The sequence below is a fragment of the Periplaneta americana genome, chromosome 7, assembly GCF_040183065.1.
Source record: "Periplaneta americana isolate PAMFEO1 chromosome 7, P.americana_PAMFEO1_priV1, whole genome shotgun sequence".
Classification (NCBI taxonomy): Eukaryota; Metazoa; Arthropoda; class Insecta; order Blattodea; family Blattidae; genus Periplaneta; species Periplaneta americana.
The window spans coordinates 175,489,936-175,514,098 of record NC_091123.1 but is presented as its reverse complement, the minus strand read 5'-3'; positions in this window follow the sequence as shown (position 1 = coordinate 175,514,098).

The following is a 24,163-nucleotide window of genomic DNA, read 5'->3' as shown; positions in this document are numbered from 1 at the left end:
ATTTTGCATTATCTTTATGTTTCACAATGTGTAGGGTTGAAAAATCCTACTTTTATTTTCCATATTTTTCCATATTTTAGAGTTTAGTACATATTTTCGTTAATTTCCATATATTTTCCATATTTCATATAAAACAGTCCATATTATATTAGGTTTAACAATAAAACAAAACAAAATTCCATTAACTTTTAAAAATACATTTCAACAATAGAGATTTAAACACATGTTCAGTAATCCCTTTAACATCAGAGTTATTTGAAAATTAGCAGTCCTATCAACAATGGGAAAGTAAGTTACAAAACTGTATTAATTTAATTTAAAATTTTTAACAGACTTCAGTTGTGCAGCTCAACAGTTAAATGCCAGTCAGAGTACACATAGGTTCAGTTTTGTAAATCATACTATAAAGACGGTAAATATGCCAAAAGTACGTCATTCAGTCAATTTAAAATCAAAACTAACAAGTTACATTTCAGAATTTAAAGAAGATGGTTTATCAACTGACAATAAAATATTATTTTGTAATTTGTGTCAGTGTGCAGTATCATCTACACAAAAGTTCCTGGTGCAACAACACATTACAACTAGTAAACATCAGGCCAACAAACAACTAAATTCCAAGCAGAGACAATTGTTTTTAACACAACCAACAACATCGAATGTAAGATCTGAGTTTAACATCGACCTGTGCCGTTCTCTCATCTCTGCTGATATTCCTCTCTACAAACTAAAGAATAAGGTCTTCAGGGAATTCCTTGAAAAATATACTCAACATACAATCCCGGATGAGTCAACACTTAGGAAGACGTATGCTCCATCCATCTACGATGAGACAATACAGAAGATAAGAGATGAAATTAAAGATAGTTCAATTTGGGTTTCCATTGATGAGACTCCCGACAAAGAAGGTAGACTTGTTGGTAATGTAGTTATCGGTTTGTTAAGTGAACAATATTCTGAACGAATTCTTTTACATTGTGATGTTCTAGAAAAGTGCAATAACAAAACTATAGTTAAACTGTTCAACGAAGCTATGGGTATCCTGTGGCCAAAGGGTATTATGTACGATAATGTGTTATTCTTTATTAGCGATGCTGCCCCTTATATGGTCAAAGCTGGACAAGCATTATCTGTTGTATATCCTAAATTGACTCATTTTACTTGTGTGGCGCATGCATTTCATCGTGTGGCAGAAGTGGTCAGAGACAATTTCCCTAAAGTAGATTTGTTGATTTCATCAGTGAAAAAAGTATTTCTCAAAGCTCCCAGTAGAGTTAACGTGTTGAAAGAAATGTACCCTGAAATTCCATTGCCACCAAAGCCAATTTTAACTAGATGGGGTACATGGCTAGAAGCAGTTGAATATTATGCCGAACATATAGACTCTATTAACAATGTTCTCCTTGCATTGGACTCTGAAGATGCAGTCTCAATTGATACTGCGAAAACAGTTACCTGTGACATAAGTGTGAAGAATGACTTAGCTCACATTCAGCATACATTTTCATGCATCATAAAAACGCTCAAAAGTCTCCAAAATAGGCACCTTTCACTATCTGAAAGTTTTGAAATTATAAATAGTACTGTGGAACAACTGAATCGTGGTAGAGGTAAAGTTGCAGATGCAGTAAGAGCTAAGGTGGACACTGTACTTTCAAAAAACCCTGGATATGAAGAACTACAAAAGGTTGTTGCTGTGATGAGTGGTGAATCAACAGTGAAGATTAACTTGGACTTATCCCCAGCAGACATTGTGAAATTGAATTATGTACCAGTTACTTCTTGTGACGTCGAACGCTCTTTTAGTCAGTATAAATCTATCCTCAGAGACAATAGAAGAAGATTCACTTTTCAGCACTTGAAAGAAATGTTTGTAACCTATTGTTATGGTAACAGACAATAAAAATTGTGTTTTGTTGAAACTACATTGGAAGATAAGGTACGTCCATTATATTTTTTGTTTAGTTTGATTAAAATGTACCAATATTTAACGTACATAGTCATTTTTTTATAATTTTAAGTCCATATTTAATTCCATATTTTGGTAAAAATCCATATTTAATTCCATATTTTGGTAAAAATAACTACATATATATTTACATATTTCATATATTTTTAGTCCATATAAATCCGTTCCCTGATGATGATGATATGATGATGATGATGAGATGATGATATGATGATGATGAGATGATGAGATGATGATGATGATATGATGAGATGATGATGATATGATGAGATGATGATGATATGATGATGATGAGATGATGATGAGATGATGATGATGATGATGATGACGATGATGAGATCGAGATTTGTTGGGGTGCCACAGGGGAGCCAGAGCTTTCGTAGGAAACCTCTGTGTTATGTAGACCTCGGGCAGAATCGGGGGTACGCCGGAGATTGAACCTGAATCCACAGGATTATAAGCCCAGCTTTCTAGCCACTAGATTAGTGATGTCAAAGCAAGCGCATTTTTCTGACCTTGACGTCGTGCGCGGTCAGCAAGCGCTAAGTATGGAAAGAGGAAGGGTTGTGTATATGAATAAGCAACCTGTTGGATTAAGAAAACAGTGGTGCACAAACTTCAAACAGAACGTGAAATTTTATGTCGTTATTTTTATATGGCTTCTTTCTGTTTAATATTATCTATATTGTCTGTAAAACAAAAGTACTAACACTGATTTCTTAATATTGCACTTGTGTTTTAAATCTTAATAACATAATAGAGAGTTAAGAAGGAATATTCACTTAAATTCCATAGTAGTATAATATTATACTGTATTAAGTAGATGAAACACATCATTCATAAAGAAAATGATATTCCAAAGAAAGAGATTGAGTATGACATGATAAGTTGGAATTGATATTGATGGTACCTTTAGCCTTACAAAAGTAATCAATAAACTAATCAAAACAATATTACAGTACAAAGCAAAGTTACCTAGGTACTGTATCTGTTTTAAGTGTAACTAATATTACATAACAAAACTCTTACCGCATTATGCTCTTAAGGTGATATTTGTGAGCAACTTCCTATCATCAGAATATTAAATTATTTTCTCGAAATCTGCTGAAGCTATAGAGCTGACATTTTTACAACACATGGCCATGTATCTTTCGCTTATGATGTAACAGTAGTTGCTTTGTTAATTCACTTCCTTACAAACAATTTCCATGCGAATATTTTCAAAATTTTCAATAGACTACACTATCTTCAGTAATACGTATGTATGTATGTATGTATGTATGTATGTATGTATGTATGTATGTATGTATGTATGTATGTATGTATGTATGTATGTATGTATGTATGTATGTATGTATGTATGTATGTATGTATGTATGTATGTATGTATGTATGTATGTATGTATGTATGTATGTATGTATGTATGTATGTATGTATTTATTCACACTGCAATGGGTATATACCCGGTGGCAGTGGTAACTAATTACACTCAATAATGACAATAATAAACTTGTTATATACGGTATATTAGATTTACGAAAACATTCTGTAAGGCTACTAAATAAATAGGCCTATAACTGAAAATTTCACTTTGCTATACGAAAAGTTGAGAAAATATTTCTTTTTAATAAAAAAATCAAACTTGTGAAAAATGAGCATTCAAATTAAAACTTACATTATTATAATGCACTTATACTTCTCAGGCAAATCTAAAAATTAACATGGATACAGTTTTAATAAGTTCTCTTCCCTTTATCTATTGAATCAGTGCTGGCCATCCCTGAATATAGCTCGACCAAGCGGCATATACCACCTCTTTCGTCTGTCTCTTTCCTTTCCGCTGTAAAGCGCTCAGGCTCTCCTGGGCTTTAAAGCGCGCGCTTGCTCCTGTGGGCATCAATTGACACGCCTGCACTAGACCATAGTGGCGGCTACGTTGCAATATTACAAGAGCAATAAATGTTTAATTGTTGCACAATTTTACAGACAAAGTGTATTGTTTCAACCCCCTCCCCTGTCTTTCTGCCGTGAGTATGCCGTTATTAGCTTGTTTTTAGGAAAGTTTACCATAATAATAATAATAATAGTTCATATTGACAACAGAACGTAAATCATATTGCTTCCCTAGGGGGTAAGTGAGAAGATTCATTCAACAGTCGCATAGCAACAAATAAAAGAAAGCTCAAAACTCGACAACAGATCTGATATATTAAATAATGTAAAATGAAGGAATATATTTTGTTCCCGCGTCCCGGTTTCCCCCTAATGCTTCTGCTCGCCCCTGTGTAAAGGCTAGTAGCTGGGCTGTCTTAGCTCTTTTCTGAGAACATTAATTTCTGTTAGGAATTGGACGTATACGTAATATTATACAACTGTTTAATATAACTTAAATAAAAGGGCCTCGTTAAGTAATTAACTGTCACGTGATTTCCCCCCCTTTCCACGATCCTGCGACAAAACCACTTGGATAGGAAGTAGATCGCATGTCTGAGTAATTTTATGTTTTCGGATCGGACAGAATTGAAGATTGAATTTACAGTACGTAAGGTACTCTTTTATAGAGTAGGTACAGAGTTATTTCAACATGAGTTACTAGTACGAAGGACGAAACTGGTACAGTAATTGGAATTGGGTACAAAAGTCTATAGTGCGATAATATGCACAAAAGAACTGAAGCTTGTATCGAAATTAACGGCCACCATTTTCAAAAATATGTTTAAATATCCAAATATGATTATTTTTCAATTTAGCTTCATTCTCTATATTGTACGCTAATGTGTTGTAGACAGTATAATATACACTGCATAATGAATACGTCCGAATGGATAGCTCAGTTCGTGAGTAAAAACACTTATTGTTAACACAATACTGTATTTTGATTAAATAAAAACCTAATGAAGATTATCAGACTCAAAACGGCGATATTTCCTAGTTTACGTAAATAACTACTTTTCTTCCCTCCTATACCTAGTAAAGTGATTTGTTTGTATTTTACGCCAGTATCACAGAACTCCTGTCGTGGAAGGGGTTAGCAAACGGTGTTTCCGGTTCTCAACCGTTAATCCAAAGGTATAGCCAGGTTAATATTAGAAATGTTAGTAAAAATAAAATGATATCCCTGTACTTATTTCACTATATTTAGGCCTACGTAAAATGTTTCGGTGTAAATGAAACACTCAACAAAAACTATTATAAACACAGAAAACTAACCAAATTCAACTTGCAAACTACAATTTATGTCAAGCAGTTGATCTTCGCTGCAGTATTATACAGGGTGGACCGCTCGAATGTACCTAATTTCAATTAGGCCTATATGTGACTGGTGAACGGTTGAAGATAGAACCTTACTGTAACGTTTATATGAAAGCGGTCCACCCTGTAGTTATTAAGGACATCAACCTATGAATATAATCACATATTAGTAAATAGGGGCACATGTTTACGTAATGTGCAGAATTTCCTGAATAGAAAGAGCGTCCCATTGCAGATCATTAACACAGCAACATCTCGGGCGGGGTTGGAACCTCCGGCAGGAACAAGCTGACATAAATGATGCAGAGCGGGCGGAACAGCCACGCTGTCAAGCAAGTGACAGAGCCCAACTAATGGCTTCGTCCTGGCGCTATTCTGTAACTCAGGCGCAAAGATAACGCTGCCACCTACCCTTTCCAGGTGGTGACATAGCTTCATAATTTGCACAATAGTGCTTTCATTGTAATAGGGCACTTTTCAAGGAAGCTGTGTAGCCAGGTCGTGCTTAAAACGTGTGTACATCAAGTGACAGGACACATGAGTCAAGTTACAGCAGCGTAATCTGTCCATGTAGTGGAACAAGGGGTAAATTGAAGTTAGCAGAAATAAATTCAACGTTAATCTCCATCCACCTTCTTTCTTTTACTACAGAGATGCTTAGGTCTAACAATTTTTTGGTCAAGACCGAAAGTGAACCTGCGAGAACCATGAGTCCACAGCAGTGGTTCCCAAACTTTTTGAAGGTGCAACCCACTTTTGGGTGAGACTTTCTTTTGTGGCCACCCCTCCCCACTACCGTATCGGTACTTAACCCCATTTGAAAAATACAAATCCTTGTAATAACGATAATTTTACTGAAAACCATTGGATACCACCCAAAGACCGACAAAAATATAAGTGTATGGGCTAACAATGACACAAAATATTAAGTAAATACAGGGACATCACTTTATTTTTACTAACATTTTTAACATTAACCTGTCTATATTCGGAAACACTGTTACCCCCCTTCCATTGCAGGAGTTTGGAGTTGCTAATGCAATATGTAAACAAATCATTTTACTATCTGTAGGAGGAGAGAAAAGTACTGTATCCATACAGGGAATTATAGTATTACGATTTTCAGTTTGGTCATTACTTTACTGTATTTTATCAAAAAACAGTAGAATAGTAACAATTTGTTTTCACAAACTCAAGTCTTCAGGCGGTTATATACATTATGTAATGTCTACTTTATTCAGCATATTACTAATCTAATTTATTCCTGAGAATTTTGTGAGCACTTCCGTAAGAAACCCCAATTTCTACAGTCAACTTCTTGACAGACTTGTTAGGACCTCGCTACATCCTTTCTTTAGCATCTTCTGCAGCATCTTCTGTCACCTTTGTTGACCATCTTACACTTTTCTTCCTTTCTGTACACTCTGTTGCTCTAAATTTATCTACCAGATTAATGACATTTCTACGAAAATATTCCGTAATGATATAATCAGGAAATCGTGAAGAAAAAAAAAAAGAAGAAAAACTGTTGTTCACATTCAGTTATATTGTAATTCCAGTTTCCATCATCGTCCTTCATACTACAAACAGTAAAACAAAACTCTTGTTTAAATAATGCTGTTAAGTACCGTACCATATTATAGGGTACCGTACTTTCGGTAACTCTAATCTTCACTTGTGCACAGTCCATACAGATAAATTCAGTTATGCTAACACTATACCTGTGTGAAAATAAACTTCAATAATATAAGCTCTTTCTTCTATAGAAAATGCAACATATTTCTGAAACACACTGTACTCTGTACTGTTTATTTCACTGCTAGCAACAGCGGCCGTAAGTTTGTGTGACTGACGTTAGCAAGGACATTAGTGAAAGGGATGGGAGTCAAGTACATTTAGAAACGCAGGTACAATAAAAATTGAAGTAAAAATAAAATGATGTTCCTGTATCATTTGAAAAGCTGAGGTTTGTTTACGGCGATCATCGCCGGACGCACATCGCTGGCGATTGTCGCCTGGAGTTGCTAGCAGTTAAAATGAATGCGCACGGTTTCTTTACAACGATGATCGTCAACGCAGATCGTTGGACGCGACACAGATCGCTGGAGGTTGTTTCTGAAGCAAATTCTTGAGGCACATCGCCGCATACATTTCAATAATCGATATTTAAAGAAGGCCATGTAAATATATTGAATCGAGTTATGGCAGCAAAACAAATGAGAATTGACAGAGATGTACGCTGATAAAGAAACCACTTCCTGTTGATCATCGCCAGCGTTTATAATCGCCGGTGATGTGCGTCCGGTGATGATCGCCGTAACAAATCGTAGCTTAATACTTCAAACTATAGGGTACTGATATCCCAACAAAAACGCTGCATTTAATAATGTTAATAAATTCGACAAAATAGATAGTATAACAGATAGCAGTTCCGCCAACCCAAAAACAAGACAATTACGAAATGTCCCAACAATATTTCGTGTTATTGCGTTGACGACACTACTGGGTGTTCAGTTCAAAGTGTGTCATGGCTCGCTGTGTGCCGTCATGTGGCTAGCCGATGATCCTAGAGAATTCAATCTTCCTACACTTCCGCAAAGATGTATTACCTAGGAGGCAGAGAAGTTGCCTATCAAGTACGGCGTTCATTCTGAAGAGTACGTACCGATGCGTACGATAACGCCGGTAGTGGCAGGAATGTGAACTGTTTGGAAATACGTACTGCCGGGATATGGGGAGAGGGTTAAGACGATTACTTACGTATTTGTTGACATTAACTTCGACGGTCAACATGGACACGGAGTATTTGATTCGTGTTGTGGAATGTTACCGTACGCAACCCATGATAACAAATACCCTGCGTACAACTTGCCGGCGCAAAACACAGTTCGAAAGAAATTATGGTAGCACATAGATCGTACAGACCGCCATCTATTGCTACGACGTTCAAGTTATACCGTACACGTTCTCAAGTTCAGATTGAAGAACGCCTTGAATAATAGGCAACTTCTCTGACATATAAGCTGAAACTAGCTTCAAATCGGTCTCAACAACAGTGACGTCATGACACACTTTGAAATGAACATCCAGTATTAACTGTACTGTTATTTGTTTTTGTTGTATTTAATCATACTATTAAATCTGGCGTTCTTGTTGGGGATTCCATCAACTTCTCTTGTTTTCACATTCTTCATTTCTTTAAGCGCTAGTTCAACTTCTTCCCTTAGAATAGAAGATCCTTTCTTCATCTTCTGATACGGTTGCTTCGTCTTCTATAGCTAAGTCATCTGGACGAGTTCCTGTCTCATATAGCTCTTCTGCATATTTCATCCATCTGTTCAGCATTGTTTACTTTGAATGGAATATACAATACATACCATATACAGGGCTTTTATTTCAATACTAGCGAGTCCCAACTAGTAAATTTGATTTAAAAAAAGACGTCGATTTAGATATGGAGGGAGAAGTTTAAAACAAATATTGGTTACGTATTACGTTCTACCATCTCACATCTAGCCACACCCATTTTGCAATTTCAACTGGTGCTCTTCACCCCGTGAAATTTCACTTTAAATTTGGGGCAAAAATATTTATTTAGGTCTCTTCTGCCATCCATTGAATTTTATGCATGAACTTTTGAGACACACAGTATATATATTATATATATACTGGGTGTTCAGTTCAAAGCGTGTCATGGCTCGCTGTATGCCGTCATATGGCTAGTCGATGAGCCTAGAGAATTCAATCTTCCTACACTTCCGCAAAGGCGAATTACCTGTGTGGCACAAAAGTTGCCTAGAAAGTAAGGCGTTCATTCTGAATAGTACGTACCGATACGTACGGTAACGCCGGTAGTGGCAGGAATGTGAACTGTTTAGAAACACGTAGTCTACTGAGGTGAGTTTTTTTCTTACTGTCGGGATATGGGAAGAGAGACAAAACGATTACTTGCCTATTTGTTGACATTAACTTCGACGGTCAACATGGACACGGAGCATTTCGGAGCATTTAATTCGTATTGTGGAATGTTGCCGTACGCAACTGATGATAACAAATACCCTGCTTACGACTTGCTCGAGCAAAACACAGTTCGAAAGAGGTTATGATAGCACACAGACCGTACAGACCGCCATCTGTTGCTACGACGTTCAAGTTATACCGTACACGTTCTCATGTTCAGATTGAACGCCTTAAATATAGGCAACTTCTCTGACATAAAAGCTGAAACTCGCTTCAAATCGTTGACTCACAACAGTGACGTCATGACACATTTTTAAATGAACACCCAGTATATATTTATTTTAGTAGGTTATTTTACGACAGTTTAACAACATCTTAGGGCTCACACCTATGGAGTAACGGTCAGCGCGTCTGGCGCCCCCACATAAGCCCGCCAGCGGTCCCTATCCTGTGCAAGATTAATCCAGTTTATGTTATCATACCCCACCTCCCTCAAATTCATTTTAATATTATCCTCCCATCTACGTCTCGGCTTCCCTAAAGGTCTTTTTCCCTCCGGTCTCCCAACTAACACTCTATATGCATTTCTGGATTCGTCCATACGTGCTACATGCACTGCCCATCTCAAACGTCTGGATTTAATGTTCCTAATTATGTCAGGTGAAGAATACAATGCGTGCAGTTCTGTATTGTGTAACTTTCTCCATTCTCCTGTAACTTCATCCCGCTTAGCCCCAAATATTTTCCTAAGCACCTTATTCTCAAACACCCTGAACCTATGTTCCTCTATGTTCCTAACATAATAATGTTATTATTATTATTATTATTATTATTATTATTATTATTATTATTATTATTATTATTCTGAAAAAAAATACCAGAATAGCTCACTTTGTTCAGAACCTAAAATTCTTCTTCTACTGCATGCTTTAGACTAATTAGCCTGTTGCGTCTCCAAATTGGTCTATCCATTTCTTATGAGGTCTTCCTATATTTCTTCTCCCTCTTGGTTTATACCTCAAAGCTTTTCTTGGGTATCTTTCTTCTGGCATACGTTGTACGTGTTCTAGCCATTTATTTCTAAAATTCACAACTCTTTCATTTATATTGTACATATTTAGCTCCTTTCTTATCGTTTCGTTTTTCATTCTATCTTCTCTTGTTACTCATAATACTGATCTCAAAAATCTCATCTCCGTTGCTTGAATTCTGCTTGTATCTGTCTTCTTTAATGTCCAGCCTTCGCTGCCATATAGACATATGGGTGTAGCCATTGTCTTAGAAAATTTAATCATTGTGTCCTTTCTTGCTTTAGTTTTAAATTTTCTCTTTATCGTGCCACATAGCTGATTAAATCATTCTATTTTATGCTGGACATCCACTTCATCTTGACTTGATATCTTACACCCTAGATAGTTAATAATAATAATAATAATAATAATAATAATAATAATAATAATAATAATAATGGCTTTACCTGGCAGAGTTAAGGCCGTAACGCCTTCTCTTACACTCAACCAGGATTAAAACTTGCTTACACAGTTGAACATAAAACTGGATCGGAATTAAGTAATTAAATACTGATACAATTTAGGTACATAATGACATCAAAAGAGGTAGTTACATAAAATTTACCTCATAAAATAAAAATAAAGATAGTGGAATACATATTAATGTTGTTAGAATCAAATACGAATCACATAAAAACAGAAGCCGATAATTAAATAAAAAAAATGTACACAGTAAAAATAAAAATAAACACGTTTGAATTTTTATTTAATTTTCTTCCTGTAACCACTACAGGTTGCCATCGACAAAGAGTACCATGATACAATAGAGTAAATGCCTTGAGGCTTAGTGATAAATTGTTGTTAGAGTGAAAAATAAACAATTTGAATCATATTGAAACACATGATATTAAACGAAGTAACGTCAAGGAGATGCGAATTAGTCATGGTCCATATGTATGATGCCTGAAAATAGCTATTGAGCCTTTGAGTGCTGCAATTGTTAGATCTCTTAAAATATATTAATACATATTAGTATTAGATTACAATTAAGTAGAATTTACATAATTAAACCAGAAACCGACAAATGAATAAAATGTACACAAAAAATAGATTAATAATATAAAAAACAATACAGTGGGATACATATTGGCGTTAAGTGATAAATAAACACGATTTAGATAATAAAAGTAAGAAACAAAAAATAAATAAAAATAAATACAGTGGAACACATGCCATTAAATATTTGCAACACGTTAGGTCTGGCAACTCATCATAAGATATTTTTCTAATTTACATTTAAAGAAAATTAAAGTTCGGCAGCCCTTGACTTCAGGCGGCAGAGAATTCCAGTGACGAGAAGTAGCAACAGTGAAAGGTGAAGAATTAAGAAATGATGTGTGCAGTGTTATCATATTGTGACCGAGTTAAAGCATCTAACTTGTTAAATACTTTGTCCATCAATAATTATTTTCGATCTCACTGGAGTGTTGCCTCTAACAGCCATGATTTTAATTTTATTAGGCGCGATGATTATGTTATATTCCTTTCCTATTTCGTTTAATACATATATACTTTTTTGTAATATATCTTCATATTAATATAAATGAACAATATTCTTCAAACTATTCACGACTCTACACAGCTCCACAGAATGCCCCTATGCGTTGTTTATGTGAACATACTGTGTATCGTCTGTAGCGAGCGGCAGCACGACGAAGTGCGGGTGACATCTATACTCCTTGCTATTCTCGAATGAAATCTACTGTTTTGGTACCCCATCCCTGGAAGCAATAGGTTGGCTTAAACTAGATAAGAAAAGAAATTTACATTCACTTCTCTTTCTCTTCGAAATCTTGAACTCTTCTATTCCTTCGTACCTGTCGTCTCGCTTCACTTACCTTTCTTCCCACCACAATCTGAACACACGCTCTCGCCATGAAACAATACTAACAATACCATCCCATCGCACCTCCTCATACTCATCCTCTTTCACAATAGCCCTACCAAGACTCTGGAATTCGTTACCTGCTAGCATCAGGGACTGTCGAAATAAAATTGAATTCAAACGAAAACTTACTAGGCACTTGGTCAGTAATTGAGACTCGTTCAGACATGGTTTCTTGTAAATAGTTCTTTTAATCTACCACAAAATATCTCAATATCCGGTAATTTCATCACTATAGAATTTTGTTATTGTAGGTTTAATTTGTAATTTAGTAAATACAAAAATATTCTTTGTTCTTAACTTCTATGATAAAATGTCTAGCTTTCATTAATCAGGTATTCTTGTCGTACTTTAATTTTTATTGTAATTGTAATTGTAAATTTAATATTAATTGTAATCTTATTGTTCATGTTATAGTTGTAATCCCCTGGTAGAGTGGCAGAGAAGGCCTGACGGCCTTATCTCTACCAGGTTAAATAAATAAATACTAAATACTAAACTTCCTATGTATGGTTATAAGTCTTATTTCAATTGCATGGAGCAACTGTACTTCCATCTAGCGGTCGTTACCAATTGATAGTGGCGGTCCTGGTGCGAACAAATCTCTTCCACGTGTTATCGTTTTTAACGTGGACGGCCAATCTGCTATATATGTGATCAGGACTACTGGGTGTTCAGTTCAAAGTGTATCATGGCTCGCTGTATGTCGTCATGTGGCTAGCCGATGAGCCTAGAGAATTCAATCTTCCTACACTTCCGCAGAGGCGTATTACCTAAATGCGAGAGAAGTTGCCTAGCAAGTACGGCGTTCATTCTGAAGATTACTTACCGATACGTACGGTAACGCCAGTAGTGGCAAGAATGTGAACTGTTTGGAAACACGTACTGAAGTGAGTTTTTTTTTCCTTACTGTCGGGATATGGGGAGAGGGTTAAGATGATTACTTACGTATTTGTTGACATTAACTTGGACGGTCAACATGGACACGGAGCATTTTGATTTGTGTTGTGGAATGTTGCCGTACGCAATCGATGATAACAAATACCCTGCGTACGACTTGCCCGCGCAAAACACAGTTCGAAAGAGGTTATGGTAGCACACAGACTTTACAGACCGCCATCTGTTGCTACGACATTCAAGTTATACCGTACACGTTCTCAAGTTCAGATTGAACGCCTTGATTAATAGGCAACTTCTCTGACATAAAAGCTGAAACTCGCTTCAAATCGCTGACTCACAACAGTGACGTCATGACACACTTTGAAATGAACACCCAGTATAACTTAAGATGCTGTACATAACCAGTCCATAAATAATAAGCTCCAACCGGAAAGCAAAATTTCTATAAAGGAAAGAAAATTATAGAAACAATATTAATTATTGAAAATAGCACGCTTCAAAAACTGAGGCACGCAAATTTCCATGAGAGCATTCCTAATCTCTTAGTAACCGAACACACATTCGAGGGTAACCTGTATCGCTTATGCTATTGTGTTTCAATGTGTTCGTAATTGGAAATATAATACAGAATTAAGTTATCATAAAATGTGTAAACTAATAATCCAGTACGTGTAGGCCTAATCCATTTATTAATATTAATGATCGTGTTCATTAAATATAATGCGAGACTAATTAAAGGAACAAATCTCATTATACTTATGTATTATCTAAATTGATATAATTTACAATCATTAACTGTTGCGAGAAAAAGCAGGAGGAGCTATAAAACAGAACGGAATTCGTTATTCAGTGTTTTCAATATGATAGCATATTTATCGGAACCACAATATCTCTAAAAGCTGTACATTTGTTTTATTACGTCATGACAGTCGGCCAGCCCGAAAGAGGGGAAAGGTGGCTGTTGAAGGGGAGACGCACAACTAAGCCGCGCATCGGAGAACGAGTGCAATACATTCACGTTGCAATATAAATCTTACTTTTTGGGCCGCGATGTTGTGGTTTCTGCATAACCCTGTATGGAGTCCACTGGTTAACTAGCACGAAAATTAATCTGGAAGGGAGACTCCGTTAATATCCATGTATGTCTCACCTCCATGTTCTTCTTACTCTCCCTCCACATTCTAATCTTTCACCTCATCTTCATCCTCACTTTCACTACTGTTATTAATAATGCATAAAACAATATCAATACGGCGGTTGCTGTCGTCTGCGATACAACGATTTTTTTTTTCGAGTTCGTTATTTTTTTTCCTGATTATTATATGCTTATACAGGGACATCATCTTATTTTTACTAACATTTCTAATATTAACCTGTCAATACCTTTAGAGAACCGGAAACACCGCTTGCTCCCCCCTCCAAGACTGGAGTTCGATGATACTGGCGTAAAACACAAATCACTCTACTAGGTATAGGAAGGAAGAAAAGTAGTTCATCCATATACGTAAACTAGGAAATATCGCGATTTTGAGTTTGATAATTTTCATTAGGTTTTTCTTTAATCAAAGTACAGTACTGTATTAAGAATAAGTGTTTTTACTCACGAAGTGAGTTATCCATGCGAACGTATTCATTATGCAGTGTATATTATACTGTCTACAGCACATTAGCGTACAATATAGAGAAAGAAGTTAAATTGAAAAATAATCATAATATGAATATTCAAACACAATTTTGAAAATGGTGGCCGTTCATTTCGATACAGGCTTCAGTTCTTTTGTGCATATTATCACACTATAGACAATTGCATCTAATTCCAATTGCCAGTTTCGTCCTTCGTACTAGTAACTCATGTTGAAATAATTGTGTACCTACTCTACGTACTGTGAATTCAATCTTCACTTCTGCCCGACCCGAAAATATAAAATTACTCAGACATGCTATCTACTGTCCGTCCAAGTGGTTATGCCGCAGGATTGTAGAAAGGGAGGAAATCACGTGACAGTTAATTACTTAACGAGGCCCTTTTATTTAAGTTAAATTAAACAGCTGTATAATATTACGTAAACTTCCAATTCCTAAGAGAAATTAATGTTTTCAGAAAAGAGCTAAGACAGCCCAGATCTTACAGAGGGGCGAGCAGAAGCAGGTGAGGGAAATCGGGATGCGACGTAGGCAAACGGACAGTACCTGTGCGAAAATATGATTCAATATTGAAAGGTCTTTCGTCACTGGAAAACGCGAACATATTTCTGGAACGTACTATACTCAGTAACTCAGTACTGCTTACTATCTGCGGTCTTGGTTCTGTGTGGAGTTGGAACTTCCTTAGTAGAAGGGGTGCGAGTGAAGAAGATTGTGTTACCTCTCGCTAAATGGTTTTATATTTTCTTCTATCAGTCTTAGTTATTATTTCATTATTGTTAATATTTATGTTTTATTATTATTATTATTATTATTATTATTATTATTATTATTAATTAATTAATTTGTATTACTATTTTTGTATTACCTCCGTCACTGTTATTATATTATTATTATTATTATTATTATTATTATTACTACTACTACTACTACTACTTACTGGCTTTTAAGGAACCCGGAGGTTCATTGCCGCCATTGGTCCCCATCCTGAACAAGATTAATCCAGTCTCTACCATCTTATCCCACCTCCCTCAAATCCATTTTAATATTATCTTCCCATCTACGTCTCGGCCTCCCCAAAGGTCTTTTCCCCTCTGGCCTCCCAACTAACACTCTATATGCATTTCTGGATTCGCCCATACGTGCTACATGCCCTGCCCATCTCAAACGTCTGGATTTAATGTTCCTAATTATGTCAGGTGAAGGATACAATGTGTGCAGCTCTGCGTTGTGTAACTTTCTCCATTATCCTGTAACTTCATCCCTTTTAGCCCCAAATATTTTCCTAAGAACCTTTTACTCAAAAACCCTCAATCTCTGTTCCTCTCTCAAGTTTCATAGCCATACAGAACAACCGGTAATATAATTGTTTTATAAATTCTAACTTTCAGATTTTTTGACAGCAGACTAGATGACAAAAGCTCCTCAACCGAATAATAACAGGCATTTCCCATATTTATTCTGCGTTTAATTTTCTCCCGAGTGTCATTTATATTTGTTGAATACGTATACCTAGGACAGCTAGTCTCCTTTCATCAGAAGACAGAGAAGGAAATAAAACGAAGGATTTCTCTCGCGTGGAAGGCATTCTGGAGTCTCAAGTTCATCGTACTGGAGGGAACACTCAGCAAGAAACTCAGAGTAGAAATATTGGAGACCTGCGTAACTCCTGTATTGTTATATGGGTGCCAGAAGTGGTCTCTTACTGCCAAACTTCGTAACAGTCTCCAAATATGCCAAAGAAAGATGCTGAGAAGGATACTAGGCTTATCACTGAGGGACAGAGTTCCAAACGAAGTGCTACAAAAGATGGCAGCAATTAAAGATCCAGCACTGCAAGCCACCAACACCAAATGGAAGTGGGGAGGCCATGTTGCACGACTTAGAGACGAAAGATGGACGCAGAAAGTCACACTATGGGATCCCCGCATTGGCAAGAGATCACCCGGAAGACCAAGACGAAGATGGGCCGACCTCTTCAGTGAACGAGTAGGAAGCCATTGGTCAAGCAGAGCAAGACATAGGGAAGACTGGAGAAACATAAGAAGACAAGTGAACAGCGACTAAAACCAGTGCGACAGAAACAAGCGAACAATACCAAAGTGTGCAGAATGTGAACCAAGTGAACAATTCCACTCTTACGCGGAGTAGCTCACCGCGTGAGACAAATAGAGCTCTCCCTCTATAGGAGGAGGCCTTTGCCCTTAACGGGACATTTTTTTTTTAGGCTAATCATTTCACTATTTCCAAGGGGGGAAAATTGTAAATATAAAAAACTACAACAAACAATTTTTCTGGAATATGATTTAAAAAACACAAATTGTGCCCTGAAATACCCTAATGGTTAACTAGCTATATCAATACACTCACCAAAAGCATTAATATAAAAATTTGTGAAGTTCTAATATATTGGTTTCAGAGAAAAATGTACCTATATTGGAAGCTGTATATTTTTTTGAAAAGTTGCTACACAGATTAACACAATTGTACAAATAAAGGAAATAATACTAGTTAGAAATCTTTGATAGCAGTGGACTCAGAAAAAATTCCATAATGGACAGTGAAAAAAATTATCCTAGGTAATGGTATGTATGTATGTATTATTATTATTATTATTATTATTATTAGGTCTATTGTTGTTATTATTTATTTCTATCATCAACATTATTATTATTGATGTCTCTAAAATTTATGTAGACTCTACTGGACTATACCCGAGCACGAGCATATGCTCATTTCGGAGTATCTATTAAAATGTACCATTTCAAATGTAAATTATGAATAAATCTGAATTTGAACTTGAATATTATCACAATCCTTTGCAGAACATTTTTTCAGATCAAATTGCTGCACACTTAACAAAACTAGAATTCTTTCAATAATTTATTATCATAATACACTGCTCTCTTAAGGACACTTGCTAGAGTTCGCAGGCCAATGTTACGATTAACCACTGTTGAAGAGAAAGTTAATTTTCTCCATTATGGAATATTTTCTGAGTCCACTGCTATCAAAGATTTCTAGCTAGTATTCAAAATTCCACTTTTTTGTATTGTTTTGTTGTTTTTTTTTCCTTTCCCAACAGTTCGCTTTTTACATTTCAGGTACACTTTCTCAAAGACTATTCAATTTAGAAGCCTGAATTTTTTTTGGGTATACAGAACTTTTAACTACATACAATAGATTAAAGGTTTTGATACAAAATACACTATTTCCAAAGGGGAGAAAATTGTAAATATAAAAAATTACAACAAACAATTTTTCTGGAATATGAATTAAAAAACACAAATTATGCGCTGAAATACCCTAAAGTTTAACTAGCTATGTCAAAGCACTTACCAAAAGCATTAATATAAAAATTTGTGAAGTTCTAATATATTGGTTTCAGAGAAAAATGTACCTATATTGGAAGCTGTATATTTTTTTGAAAAGTTACTACACAGATTAACACAAATGTACAAATAAAGGAAATAATATTACTTAGAGATCCTTGATAGCAGTGGGACCAGAAAACATTCCATAATTTTTTATTGGGTTATTTTACGACGCTGTATCAACATCTAGGTTATTTAGCGTCTGAATGATATGAAGGTGATAATGCCGGTGAAATGAGTCCGGGGTCCAGCACCGAAAGTTACCCAGCATTTGCTCGTACTGGGTTGAGGGAAAACCCCGGAAAAAACCTCAACCAGGTAACTTGCCCCGACCGGAATTCGAACCCGATTTCCATAATAGGCAGTGAAAATATTATCCTAGGTATTGTAGTTCTAGAGAAAACTAACTTTCTTTTCAACACTGATTAATCATAAAATTGTCCTGCGAACTCTACCAGGTGTCCTTAAATTGACGAGCATATTGGGAATAACGCCAATGGCTTTCCCAGAACACGCTATGAAATGTTTAATATAAAACAATTTTTATCTCGAAAAGGAAGCAAAAACAAGCAGAATTGTATTAAACTTTTTCGTTTGAAATATCTAAAAAAATAATCCCTTAAAATTACCTGAACCATGGGCTTCGTTTGTATTATTTTTTTTTTTCGATCTGAATACTTTGAAGATTTAATTTTCTAGAGGTACGGATAACTCCTATTGATTTCAATGAAACAAATAAAAATTATTAACTGAAGTGTCCTAAACCAATCATTTAACATAACAACTTATATCTGATCTCAAAATTATTAACTGAAGTGTCCTAAGTCAATCATTGAACATATCAGCTTATCTCTGATCTCAAAATTATTAACTGAAGTGTCCTAAATCAACCATTGAACATAACATCTTATCTCTGATCTCAACATTATTAACTGAATTGTCCTAAATCAATCATAGAACATAACATCTTATCTCTGATCTCAAAATTATTAACTGAAGTGTCCCAAATCAATCATTTAACATAACAACTTATATCTGATCTCAAAATTATTAACTGAAGTGTCCTAAGTCAATCATTGAACAATCAGCTTATCTCCGATTTCAAAATTATTAACTGAAGTGTCCTAAGTCAATCACTGAACAATCAGCTTATCTCTGATTTCAAAATTATTAACTGAAGTGTCCTAAATCAATCATTTAACATAACAACTTATATCTGATCTCAAAATTAGTAACTGAAGTGTCCTAAGTCAATCATTGAACAATCAGCTTATCTCTGATTTCAAAATATTAACTGAAGTGGCCTAAATCAGTCATTTAACATAACAACTTATATCTGATCCTCAAAATTAGTAACTGAAGTGTCCTAAGTCAATCATTGAACAATCAGCTTATCTCTTATTTCAAAATTATTAACTGAAGTGTCCTAAGTCAATCATTTAACATAACAACTTATATCTGATCTCAAAATTATTAACTGAAGTGTCCTAAATCAATCATTGAACATAACAACTTATATCTGATCTCAAAATTATTAACTGAAGTGTCCTAAATCAATCATTTAACATAACAACTTATATCTGATCTCAAAATTATTAACTGAAGTGTCCTAAATCAATCATTGAACATAACAACTTATATCTGATCTCAAAATTATTAACTGAAGTGTCCTAAGTCAATCATTGAACATAACAACTTATATATGATCTCAAAATTATTAACTGAAGTGTCCCAAATCAATCACTGAATATATAAACTTATCTCTGATCTCAGCAATAAATGAACCGCCTTTTTAATCATGTACAGACGACACACTGCTGAAATTAAATTCTTTCAAATATTTGTTTAATGTTTGCAAGGACGATTTTCACCCACACAACACAGTTTTGCAATCGTTTGCGAATATAATCTTGCCTGTCCGAGTAAGACGAAGTTACAGAACGAAATCTGTGGCCTGAATTTCGCCATTTGGATACAGCTGGCTGCTGTACAGAAACTGGGCTAATAGTTGAGCATTGCTCCAAATCCCGACTAGCACCTCGCAACAAGAATTAACTTGGCTGTGATGACAGTTAGTGTGCATTAGCTAGGATCTGTGTACAGTACACAAGCAGCTGTTGCACGGTTTCTTTCAATTATTGTATAAATACACACATAAATTGAGAAATGTTGTACCCACACAAACAAGGACATACAATTTCGAATTGTATTCTATACATTATACATAAAAGGAACCTTTTATGTATTCAAATGAAGTGAGATAACATACTATTTTAGAAATGTATTGATATTAAGAGGATCCTGACAAAAATAATTAGTTTCACAATTTATTTTAATTCGTCTACATTGAATAAATACAAAAAAATATCATGAATATACAACAACAATGTATAATTTTGAAAAAAGGCTTAATAATGAATAATACAAAATTGTGGGTTGGTCGCCTTTGGCTCTGAGTCCTTCAATTAGAGTACACATCACAAAGAAGAATAATATGCACTACAATTTGCCAAATTTTTGTCAAGTTTTGGGTTTTGTTAATTAGTTTCTTTAGAAACTTTTTCTACGAATATACATAGGTTGGATAAAAAGTAATGGCAATACTGCTGTCAAGTGACGATGGTGCGTTCTTGAGCTGCCAGCTATGTGGACATGAACAAGGACTGTTAGATGAGTTAGTACAGCCAGCGGCGACAGTACTCTGTCAATCTACTGCAGTGTGCAGAACGTTCACTTTTATAGGGATAGTGCGAGCGCCCTAAGACCATCCTTACAAAACTAGAGCAACGTTTCTGGATCAAAATTGAAATGGCACGAGGTCGTAGTGAACAAGAATGTTTTCAGGGACTGCGTGAAGCATGTGGCGATGCAGCGTTGCCATATCGCACAGTTGAACGATGGGTTAAAGCGTTCCGGAAGGCCTTGTTGCACCGGTACCAAAGGGAAGGTGACGACTTTCTTGGACGAATCGTCGCTATGGACGAAACCTCGACTCGCTCGTATGAACCAAACTTGAAACGCCAATCAAATTAATGGAAGCATCCCGGTTCTTCTCGTCCAAAGAAAGTGCGCCCTACACAAAGTGCTGTGAAGGAGATGTTCATTGTGGCGTATGGCATTGATGGGGTAATACTGCACCACGCTGTACCTCCAAGGCAGACGGAAAACGCGGACTACTGGAACATCCACCGTACTCACCCGATATGATCCATGTGATTACGATCTTTTCACCAAAGTGAAAGAACCACTGCGAGGGACCCTGTATACTCTATTTTTTTTCATGGAGTGCAGTTTCACAGAAAGGACTTTGCCGACAGACCTTCTACTGCCCACTACTAATTGATTGTCATAAATAAATGTCTTCCTTACTGTGACGGAAATCTTGTCTTCTCCTGTCAGTAACCAATCACAATCCTGTTCAGAAGAATTGACAGGTTCCCGTCAAATTCACATGGAGGCAGAGTTGTCGCATCTTTTCCGAATTCCAAGAATCCCGTCAGTCTCATTTCAATGGGTCACCAGGATTATGGCAACTGTGCAATGCTGGGACGAGGGGACAGGATGGAATTGTTAGAGTTGTTTGTGTAAGAAGTCATAAATCTGTAAGTGGGTGTTCAAAGGAGCCACCGAACTGCACTCCTTGAAATAAAATAAGGTATACAATACCAGAGATGAACTTATCCGTGCTTTAGGCGGTCAGTACGGAACATCAACAAAGATGGACGCGCTGATGGTGTACGACGCCTTCCAAACATTTGACAAAAGGTAATAAATAAGGGGGGCGACTATATAGAAGGTACGTAAATGTTGTATTCCTGTGAATAAAGCCATGTCAGAAATATCGAACTGTTGCCATTACTTTTTATCCAACCCTAGTAATATGTCCCTTTGCCATAAAAATACTACGGGCACCCTACTTTTAGAGGATATATCTTTCTTATTAAAACTAATTAGTGTTAGTACTTATGTAGCAAGAATTACCAATCTTTACTAAGATCTGATACTGTTTCAACTGTGTATTTTTGTGCTTGAATAGACGTGTTTACACTACTAGCCTACAAAGCACAGACGCATTTCATTACGAGTATTTCACGCCAACACAGATATAGAGCGAAAACCACACTGAAGAATACTCCGTTAATTTTCCACGAAGCGTGTGGGCTGCCATCACAGCTAGGTTCAAGGGACACTCGTCAAATCGCGTCTCCGCCATGATAGCTTGTTACAAATTACTCAGCAGAACTCTGTCTTAACTTTTTTTTGTTTCTTATTCAAATTTATTCCCAATACTTTTCGATTGCAGCGATATTTTACTACTTAATTAACTTATTATTCCCAGAACATGAATTTTACCAGCTTATTTTCTAATGGATTTCGAAATGGGCTACGTCAGCAGTCGAAACTACAACAATTTCAGTAGATGACTCGCTATCTTGTGAATGCGGGCGTGGCATGCGCAGTGGCTCATTTCGGGGACTTTGATTATTCCGTCGGTCCAGTTGTTTTGCCACTATTGTACTATGAGAGGCGAAGAATATAGTACATGTTTTTAATAATGCCCATGGCTTGTCAGTATATTTCTTCATTAATAATCTTCCTCGTATGTAATCGTGAAAACTTTGTAACTAATTCAACAGTTCATAGCATAAATACACGTGAAAAAATGGCTTTCATACCCCATCGGCAAGTCTATTGTTCCATCAAAAAGGAGTGCGTTATATGGCAGTAAAAATGTTAATAGCCTCCTTATGGATATAAAAATGAAACTCAAAACATAAAATTATTTAGGGCAAAATTAAAGAAGTAGCAGGCTACAACGTGTGCATAATGCGTGCGTCCGTTATATTTGTAATATTCGTAAGTATGATCATGTTTCCACGTCTTTCCAAACTCTGTCTTGGCTAAGGCTAAGCGATAGACGAGCCCTGCATTCTCTTGTTCTCTTATTTCAAATTCTGCGCACCGCCACCCCAATCTATTTGGCTTCTCGTTTTCAAAATTTATCCGCATATCATCAGCTAAGTACAAGATCTCATCATAACAATTTACTCATTATACCCTACCACAAGACATCTTTATATTCTTCATCCTATACAGTTTCAGTTGCTAGAAATTGGAACTCGCTTCCGAGTGATATAAGGGGTTGTTGGACAATAACTTCATTTAGGTCAAAATTACATAAATTCTTACTTAACAGATTAATTGCTGATTAATATTTGTTACTTATAATGAAACTAACATCTGTCCATTCTTATTATTATTATCATTAATTTCTCTAAATAGATTTACAAAAACCTCTAATGACAATTACATTAATATTCTCATTATAGAAATAGAAATATATATATTCTCCCTGTAACATAGTCCTAGTAAGCTTATATTAAATTAATTTTCATCATTTTACTAGCTATCTCAAATATTAAATTAATTATAATTCATTGAATTAAATTAGCTCATAAATTAAGTTACTACTTTACCTTATAGATTTATCTAAATTTAAATAAATGTGTAGTGAAGAATATTGCTGGAGAACCTTTTAAGTGTAGTGTAAATATTTGTAATTTAAATTTATGTATTGTATTGATTAAGGCTGGTTGAGTGGAAGAGAAGGCCTTATGGCCTTAACTCTGCCAGCGAAAATAAAACATTATTATTATTATTAATTTCTCACGCCTTCTATTCTGTAAGTGAATTCATTTTTTTTTTTCGCTGTTGGTAACTCTATAGCATCTATTAGATGCTTTATGGTTGTGCTAACAGATGGAGTTACTTGTCAACAATGTGACGCTGAAACGTGTGTTCAGGTTACTGCCCAGTCCTGATGTATTTTTATATTTGTGATGATTGGTTAATTAATATTAACCCGGCACACTCACATTCATACAAATTTCCAGACTCTAGACACCCAGGGAATTCCTCTTCTTCAAGAAAAATTCGAGAGCCGAGCCCGGGAATCGAACCCGGGAACTCCTTATCTGGAAGCCAGCATGCTGACCAACAGACCACGGAGGCAGTCTAAGTGAATTCATGACATTCATTTCATTTCATTTCATTTATTATATTCCACAGATCTTATATTAGCAATGAAGCTTTAAGATGTGGAACAAG